The sequence below is a fragment of the Varroa destructor genome, unplaced genomic scaffold (genome assembly GCF_002443255.2).
Source record: "Varroa destructor unplaced genomic scaffold, Vdes_3.0 BEIS01000001.1, whole genome shotgun sequence".
Classification (NCBI taxonomy): Eukaryota; Metazoa; Arthropoda; class Arachnida; order Mesostigmata; family Varroidae; genus Varroa; species Varroa destructor.
Window position 1 is genome coordinate 44,133,327 of NW_019211454.1, and position 10,170 is coordinate 44,143,496.

Below are 10,170 nucleotides of genomic sequence, written 5' to 3' on the forward strand. Positions count from 1 at the left end.
ATATAAGCACAGAGATTCACGATTGTAGCCCTGGGCTTACAAGCAATCAGAGAGCTGTTCTTTAAGCTCAATTCTTAACTGAAAAGTTGGAATGTTTTTTCAAATTTTCCAAGTTATGAGTATTCATCGTCGGGTAGTGTTAACAGTGTTGCGGGTTTGGTTTTTGACGAGCCGAAGTTTATGACATTGTTAAAATGGCATTGTGAGTTGGTTCTTAACCACGGCCCAAGTATACGGTCTCAGGGGTTTAATGGGTGCGAGTTCTACAATACCAGAGAAATATCTTATTAGCAGTGAAGTTCGGACTGCATAATGCTATAGCTTTAACCTCTTCAAAAAATTAAGGTTCGTTCTCATATTTTTAGTGAATTGGAGCTTGTCGAGCGGTAGGCAAAAAGTATTGACAGCAAAGCTAATTTTTTTTTTTTATTGGAATATGACATGTTGAAATTGAAAAAGAAATTGAATAATTTCTTTCCTTTAAGGTTAATACATGGTTGCTCAATAGATTGACATAAACCAATCTATAAGGTTTTTGAATTTGCTCGCAGAGTCACCATTCCCAAGAATGTGCCTATACAAAGCTCTAGATATAACATGAGATATAATATATAAATGAGCATGCTAAAGCCAGTGATTTGTGAGATCAATGAAAAAAAAAGCTTCGGCTATACCATTCTGTTTGTGCGTATTTTTTTCTACTGATTGCAATCACACCTATCCACTGAACAGTTTTTTGCATAACCATTGATTCTGCGCATACGTTATATTCAGATGAAGTTGACCTTGTTTGACCATCAATCTCGAACGACGAAAACTAGCGATATTTTGAATTTTTATGTACGTATTGAGAATTTTGGCTAATCTTCCATCAAGGCAGGATTTATTCTCCTCTGTTTGCCATAGAACGGGGCTTAGAGGAGCAGTCGCTAACTGTACCATTGAAGATGCTCCATCACAGCTGTTAAACGGACTGAATAAAGTGTTAAGGCCACACAAAAACGTGCTAGTTATAGAACCAATAAATCATACGTTCGGCTATCTTTCCAGCATTACCTTTGCATGCTTTTTATCAGTGAACAAGCCTCTCAAGCGTGTAACATGGTAGCACGGTTTTAGCCTCGAATAACATCGAAATTTATAGGCAATAAAGCTCTTTGCCTTAGATCGTAACAACAACCAAATTCAGTGAATTCGTAATTTCTGACCCAGACTGACCTGAAGCACTCTTTTGTCCTATCTACGACCTACGTTAGGTTTTTTCGGTGCAGTGTGCTCTTGACTAATGATAATGGCTGGCAAAAATGTGCACATATTAAAAGGTAATTGATACAATGGAAACTCACAAAATCTTTAGAACATTCCTTTATTGATAATGTATGTAATACTAAATTTTACGAAACAAGTTGTCTAAATCTATTCCTCTGCAGCAAAGAAAAAAAAACTGCAAATGAGGTAGACAAAGCTACTTAGAGAGTAGAGTGTCTAAGGTATTTATTATCGTATATCATAATCAGCTTGAGTAGATAATAATCTACACTATATTCGACTGAATTTTGCTAAAATAAAAACAAAGTTTTAACATAGAAACAAGAAAGCCGACAGGAAAGATTGTTATACCTTCATATCTGCCCACTAACCAACTTATTTACGTCGTTCTATTACAGTTTGTCCTTTCTGTTTGAATCGTGTGCTTTAAATTGAGACAGAAGTTTCAAGAGCATTATTAACAACACGATGCCAGTGCGGAGCCTTTTCTTTACAAACGATACATGAACGAGCAGAAGTTGCACGTTTCGTAAAGAAGGCACCCCAACAAACCAGTGTGACCCCGCTGGCGATAGTGCATTTCCTAGCATCGTGTTTTATTCGATTTAAATAATTTGTCAGCCTAGTAAATTTATACAGAACAGTGGGATAAACTGTTTCTATTCCTTATATAGGTACCAGTCTGAGCTTGGTTACAATCTGGTGCTACTTACGTATAAATATTTAAAAAAAATCTCTATTCACAAGCGATTAATCGGTTGTGTATACGAATACTTTCTTCGTCGTTATATTATATGATATGTTTAGGATCAACACTTTTTCATCTTTGTTACATTTGATTACCATCCGACTGATGTAACTTTTATTCGAAAAAATCGTTCATTATAAATATCAGACTATAAATAGCAGCTGTAACAACGTCCCTAAATTATCTATTTTGCCGTACAGAATTCTTTATCATTATTGATACTTTTTTTTTGCACAGCTAAATTCTTAATGTGCTTGGCCTTTTCTATTTGCAAATAGCTGAAAAATTTAACTTAAGACCTAAGGATGCGGATACTTGTGTACATAAAACCACAAACGTGGAACAATTTCAATAAAATCGCTAGTCAAAATTTAGGAATCTCTTCCATCTTGCGAAGAGGCAAGCAGTTTACAAAATTTTCACCTCATCTACTTCAAAGCGTCCTACCAGAGCGGTTAGTCTGATTTATCAGCGACGGATCTTAAATATCAGGATCTCAACCCTTTGTTGAGAACTCCGAAATTTTCAAATATACGCCCGAGCTGAACTTCTCTTGTAAGCTTTAAGCTAAGTCATTTTGATCTGTAAAGAACCAGCCTCATGTCATTGTCGTAAAATAATAAACACATTAGAATGCTTGCTAGCTATCTATCTATCTATATATCTAGCCTTTGAATCATTGTTAATCTATATATCTTCTATCTCCGCGTTAGCTATAAGCCTACTTTTGCCTTTTTGCATATTTGACAATAACTTTTTGATTAATTGCAAATTGCAGTTTCTAGAAAGCGTCTATGAACGTCAAAGCGTTTCATAAGATTCATTACTCAGAATTGTTCGATACGCTTTTTTATCTTGGTTACTGTTATCACACTGTTAATAGCCTCAGTTATCAAGATCTGAAAGAACACTATAATATTCGCCCGTTTATACACTGTATGGAAAAAGGTTCCATAACGACCGAAAGCTTAGATAATTTGGGTAATAAACCCGAGAACCGTTGACTGGGGTCGTGACTAAGGTAGAATAGCGAGCCGAGTCTCGATTGGCTAATCACCAAAACTTATCAAAGCATTTGTAGATGATTTTAAAGATGATTCCAAATTTAGCTCATGCAGAATTAGGAACATTAATATAAATTTTATCCAAAACCAGTAGATGCTAGGAGGAAAACAACAGTCGGTACGATACGAACACTCAATTGTTTCTCACTGCAGTTCCAATGTAAAAACTAAATAAAATCACTCTGATTCCAATGAAGTTCATATATTCTCCGGTGCAAATGGTAAACCATTGAGGAGACCCCTCAGTCAGCCGTAAGCAACATATGAGCAGTGACCTTCATAGTTAGAATGGGGCTTGCTACTGGATGATTTTGCTAAGGCCGAAAAATCCTTAACTAGATAAAATAGAAATCTGTCTAATTTTCCAAGTATTCTAAACGACTATAATGAATACTGTCCTACCTAGTGTGTGGGACCTAGTGAAGTTAATTTGTTTGATTAAACGCTTCTAAATAAATTTATTTAAGTTATTCTGTTTCCTTGAGCCTTAGTTAGTAGACGTTGCTATTCGGAATTATTTTACCGTTGCCATCAAAATCATAGGCGTACAGCCATATTTCGTTGTGCTCTTTTGAAAAGCGTGTCCGACATAACCGCACGATAAAAAAGTGGCTCTAGCTCGCGACTCTGTTCACGTCAATCCATTTCTCTAACTGTGATCGTTGCGAACTCCGAAAGTATACGTGCGGGTCTGGCTAGCGAATAAGCTACTACAATGAACGAAACCGTATAGTGGTGGACGGTGTTTCGTGCCTATGGAACCACTAGCGTACGCCGGCTTACTGGGACCAACGGATCCACCTCGGTGAATTTGGCCGATTGAATAAATCATGATATCGGTTCGACGCCAAACACACGGGTCCTGAACGTCGAAACGAACTCCGCCTTGTTTGGCGATGAGCAACAGCTACGTAAGATAATACGGTGTCCTGTTCAATGATTTTTGTCCTACAGGATTACAGCGATAAACGAACGATTCCGAAGCCGTTTTTATATTACATCATTGTTTTTGTCGTAAGGGACTTCGGCTCCTTAGGTTTGCGAGCATCGATGTAAAGGTGTTTACTTGATGCGTCGGTGTAATATCCGCGCCAAGTGTCACTTTGCCATCTCGTTTGGCAGAACTGGGTCGCTTAAACTTTGAGCTACGCCCTAAATACCACAGAAACGACTTATTACAATATAGAATAGTTAAATTAGTCTGTTTTGATATATGAACGCCTTTGAGGTAAAATCTCTTTTACGCCAATATCGTATCAATATTTGGAAGTATCCTTGTCCATATAGCATCAGCTGGCAACATAATCGTGTTACCAAAAAGGTCTAGCGAAGAGTATTCGCGTCCAAATTACTTACAGTTCAAATACACTAACATAAATATCGTCCCTGGCCGTCTGTACTAAATTTCTCTGTCCTCCCGAGCGGGGTGTTGATGCGACAGCTTCTGCCTGGAGGCAAAGGTCCTCGTTTTGGGTTGATTATACGGGCACAGTGCGTTGACGCATGTGTTGCATGGTCATATAAGCTGGAGAGGGCCAAAAGTGTAGCAACAGATGACAAATGAAAGCGCGATAGCCCAGCAAACCTGTACCGGTTGATGTCTCCAATGTGCAGTGCTAAATTCAAATACATTAAGGTTTAATAATGATGAAACCCGGCACAACTTTAAAAGGAACCATACAATTTTGCTTGCTACCGCAAAAGCGCTTCTTCCATTTATCTTGGCATCGAACTATGGCGGACCTCTTCCAAGTAGCTCCTTTTACATTTCGTTGAATTTTCATTCAAAGCACTGCGCACTTCGAATGATTTTCATGTTAAACCTGATGATGAAGATTCTATCAATTTCGGGTCGCTACAAAGCTATACATTTATTGAATAATCTATCTATTCTGAAATATGTAGAAAATGAATATTTGCATTAAAAAATTACCTTTGGTTACCTTATAGAGCGGCTTTTGATTTGGCTAGGATTTGCATACCCTATACAGGACTAACTCTTGCTAAATAACACGCTCTACACGACTTGCTTATTAATATTTTAATTTATTATACTGCTACGTGTTATTATTGTTTTGGGACCATGAAATGCCTCACAAACCTTCTCATATCCCGATTGTTAGCCTCACGCTGCTGCTGCGGTAGCCCAGCTCGTAGTAAACTAGTCGAACGACTGATAACCTTCCAGGGAGGACTTATTCCATTGAGGAAAGGTGCGCCACAATATTTACACAGAGTTTTTTCGCATTTATATATATAGTTATATATATATATATATATATAATAGTTAAAGTAAGTTCAAGGATAAAGTTTTGGCCTGTAGAAAAAGAGTGTGATAGCGAAAATTTTTCATTTCCACTCAGCGAGATCTGTTGATGCCACAATCCCCGTCGACACCGCTTCCATCTCCTGGCCTACTTTCAGTAAGGCGCTGTTAACGGCGGGAACGTTAGGTGGTTCGAACGAGTCTGAGGCGAAAATAACATAGGGCTAGCTGGCCTTTAGGTTAAACACAGAACCGTATCCTCTTGTCTCGACGAGGTAGAATCGAAAGTGGAAGACCGGCGAAAAACGAAATGGGCCCTGAGACCCATGTTGACATACGCAACGTCAAAAAAAGTTGGAGCTGGCGAGAACGGTTCGTGCCACGAATATATAGGCAGGGCAATGTACAGAAATGAAAAACGAGACTCTATAGCATGTTCTCGTGACCACTTCGAAGTTGTACGCGGCGGTTGATCGTCGACGGCCACAGCCACGTCTGTAGAGGGAGTTTGCAAGTTGACAACTGCAAGCGAAACCGATACAAAGGAGGGGGGCACAGAACAATGGAGAAGAGCGTAAAAAAAAGCGGTAAAGGGAGAAACCGCGTCAATAGAAGCAACACTAGCGGTGCAGACAGCCTTTTAGTTCAAGTGGCACAACTGAAAAAGTAATTGTGCTGTCCGTGAGGGGTCACTAGCCCGCCAACGACAATATCTACGTCATTTCCTGCAATTTGAAAAAAGCTCGCTGCCGGCGTACCTAAAACATTGCTCCTATATGTACGTTCTACCATTGATGAAATCAGGTCTGTAGGTACTTTGTGTATTGGTACTGGCGATAATGAACTTCAGTAAGTTACTGATATATGACCGTTACTGCAGCCAAGTATTCGTGAAGGACATGACGAGTTATACAAGAGAACTCGGTGTCGTTGAGTTACAGGCCACGCTTTATGATACCGGGACGGCCGTTTCGTCGGGAGCAACTTTAAAGTGACGCCAGCAGAAAACAACCTAATGTATTTACATAAATATTTTTTTAGTACAAACTTTACATGTTTGGGATTTTAGCTTAATAGATACGGATTAAAACTATATTCCAGTGTCAGAGTGAGTATATAAAACTATTTAAAATACATTGTGTTACACGGATTGTACGTATCGTGCCGTTGAATTTAGAAAATTAATTTAAGGAACTCGTCAGATATGTTGAAGATGTTATTAGGGGGCAACAAACGGCATGATACCTATTACAACTTTCCTTGCATCTCGAAAGCTTATACGCATCGTCAGGCTCGTGAAAATCTGAGCAGAACTCTGCTTGGTTTTCCTGCAGAGTCTTCGGTGGAACCCTTGCACGGCAAAGCGAATAAAGGTTTTTCAAATGCCGATCAAAGATGCTTCCAAATGGCACCCGTCCCATATGTTGCGATCGGAGCTAGCTTGAATTTCAACAATCTGAGATCAGTTGCATAAGACAATTGATAAGACAATTTGGTCGTCCACCCAGCCAACACTGCCTTCCTGCGTCTTTCGGTGATGTGCGCAGTGGAACTTCTGCCGCCTGTGGAAAAAAGCAACCCCAAGTACGCAGACCAGTTTACATAGGCAAAAGGCGACCATTAGAGGCACAAGGTATCAATAGCCACTGTCCTACCTCTCCTCCTAAACTTCATCGCCTCCGTCTTGGTCAGGTTTCTGAACTTACGACTGACGCGTGAAGCCGAGCTAGAGTTTGCTGCGCTCGAGCAGTATGATTGCAACTGAGTTTTTGGCACTTATACTTGATCAGGAAGGTCCTTTAGCAGTATTGAGATCCCGTTATCCCTTTGCATCAGGACAGTTGTAGGCATAAACGATGGGGGTTCGGCCACTCTCTCGTCAGTGGCTATTCTGTTATCAGTAGAATCGCAGCGAGAAGGTTGAGCACATTCATATAGATATCCAGCGCGGCCAGCATGAGCATAACCTAGTTTCTGAGTACTGATTCGAAGGTTACGTTGGAGTCGACGAATAAAGCATATAGCAGATTGTGCGACATGACCAATGCTCTTTTGGCATTGGCCACTAGGATGTCGTACACCGTTCCTGTGGAACATTTTCTCTGGAAGCTGTGCCGTTCGATTGGGATGGCATGTACGCTTTGTAAGTAGCTGTTCCGTTTTTTAGTCAGCAAGTCAAAAATCAGCCTATAACAAGCGCTTTTCCTCACTACTTTCCGCCATAATGACGGCGCGGTTCACTCGTCCTTCCCTTTACAAACCATTAGCAGGGTAGAACCTCTTCATTGGGCTAGGAATGTATCAGTATATAAACATTTATTAAATAATGTTCTCCGGCACGATGCGACAACGAACACGCATTTAAGATACTTGTCGCAGACCCTATCTGGGTCGGGAGCTTTCTTTTTACGTAAGCTCCCAATATCTTGCCCTAATTTTCGCGCTGTGAAGCCCTGTTAAGTGAAAGCGTGCCATACTGATATTTGCGTGCCATACTGTTCTACACTACGACGCAAAAAAAGTACCACATGGTATTGTGTCTCTTGACGCAAACAACTCTGAAGGGTGATTTATGAGAGTCGAGGAGCTAACACGACAAGTCACCGAGCTGCCGCGATGTGTTAGCCGTTTGCGTGGTTGACGTCTTACTTAGGCGATCGAGAAAGGGTTTTAGCCATTGAAAGTATTGTTTCCCCTGTGACGCATACATTTTCCGATGGATCGTTTCAAAAGTGGCGGCTAAAGGCTAGAACTCGGATTGTTTTTCGGGCGAAAATTTGAAGCCCAGGGAGCGCTGAATGTCCAGTTGATTCGTCGGGACGGAGCAGTACAACTTGTCTAGATCTAAGCATCACTGTTTAAGGAACACTATGCATACGAAGGAACCTCTCACTTAAGCTTTTATAGAGTTGCTATAACTACCCCTATCATTTGTGGTTCGACATTTCCATTGAGAAGCGCCTCCCTCTCTCAAGTATTTTCATAATATGAGACCGTTTCAGTCCCGCCAAATGCAAATTCCGCTTTTTGAAATGAAGATCCCGCTTGATTTTGGGCTGAGTCATATATTTCGACGAATGTTGTTCTATCCTTCGCTTAATATCGACGTAGGGACGCTACTTGTAGGTGCCCATAACGACTTTGCACAAGACTGTTTGATTGCAGCTCTGTGTTGTTCAATACCGTATGAGATATCGATGAACAATGACTAGCGATGCTTAGGTGTGCCCTTCACTCGATTTTAGATAAAATTGCATATATTCAAGATGCGTGATAATAGCCGGACGTTCGCAGCCTGGCTTCTTGGCCAATTGATGCTCTTTTTTTCCATCTGACGTTTCCATCGTTTTCGTATGGCCGATTGGTGTGTCGGGTGTATTATTCGAAAAAAAGAAGCCGTTTCTGAATTTAGAAAATTGCCTTTTAACAAACTTTTGAGCTCTACACCGAAGTTCAATATTTAATGAAACTGCGATCAGAAACACATAAAAAATTGACACATTATATAGTATAATATTTCTAAAATATCCTATGATATTCACAGGCATAATAAAGGCATACTGGAGTTAAACGATGGATCGATAATAGATAAAAAAAGACTAATTAGAAAACCAAGTGGCTTAACGCGCTATTGCCAGGTCTGTGGTGAATGTAAAAGTATTTATTATAGAACATTCCGTTCCTTTCAACTGTAAAATTCTTCACTCTTTAGAGACTCCTATTTGCAAAAACGCGTATTGCTAAGCCTTCCAATATTCCTTATTTTTTAGTGAACTTATATTGGAAATATAGTAGTAGTTTTATTTTTCTTCTTGCCGTTTGTTCAGTGCTATACATTTTTTTGACATTATCTGACCAGTATGGGTTTTACCCTACACAACTACAGGAGAAAGTCTGGAACGCGGCTTTACAGACTGATTGAGGAATAGATTCTTTTACGTTAAATTTTAAATTGGTAAAAGAGCATACTTACGCTATTTTCCAGGTCTCTAGTACGTTGTTTATATACGGGAATTTCAGCTTAAGGCATATAGTTATGAAGCACTCTAACAAAACGACTAAGCACCTTTAGAAAAATACACTCTGGCAATAGCTCGTATGTCGACACAAAGGATCCAAAGGTACGAGTGGTTTAGGCTGGCAAACCGCAGAACAGGTCTAAATATGACCTTCATCCGAAGCACGTCATAATCCGGTCTGATGCACGAAAAAATTATTAGAGATTAAGCAAGACGATTAATCAGCGTTCTAAACAGCCCAGCTGAATGGGGCAACGAAATTACTTATCAAAAAAGCCCAATCAACAAGACTTCGCCATGACGCTAAGCGGATTCACCTAAGGCTCCGCTCCAAATCAAAGTGAATGAACGACGTAAACTCAGCGACTTGAATAAACATCTCGAAACAGCTCTCGTTTGTTAAATAATGATCGATATCATTAGATTTGTTTTCGTGAAGAATTATCTAACGTTTCCCCAAATTGGATCTGTGTACCGTAGTTCCAGCCGCTGCTATAATACAGTATCTTGATTAGAATAGAAGCGATTTGAATTCCTCTACGGGTATAATTGTTGAGATCTGAAAGGACTTGCAACTGAAGATCGAACGCCGAGGTAGATATTGTTGAACAATCCTAGCCATCGTTGTATCTTGTAATACTTGCACATGCCTTTTTTCCTGTGAAAATTAACAATAGTCTGTACCTAGTTCTTTGCTTGCTTATATTAGCAACGGAACACATGTACACACCTTGCATGAAAAGGACAAGTGTCGCGTAGATATATATTAGGGGACAGCAAACGGGAAACATCACTTCCGTCTCT

General features: G+C 39.9%; 1 long non-coding RNA gene across 1 annotated transcript; it reads right to left on the reverse strand.

Annotated features, from left to right (window-relative positions):
* Window positions 1–2,085: 2,085 nt before the first annotated feature.
* Window positions 2,086–4,834, reverse strand: LOC147758688 (uncharacterized). Its single transcript, XR_015327775.1, has 2 exons — window positions 4,438–4,834; window positions 2,086–4,233 (listed from the first exon to the last, which is right to left on the reverse strand). It is a non-coding gene; the product is annotated as an uncharacterized LOC147758688 (long non-coding RNA).
* Between the last annotated feature and the right edge of the window lie 5,336 nt (window positions 4,835–10,170).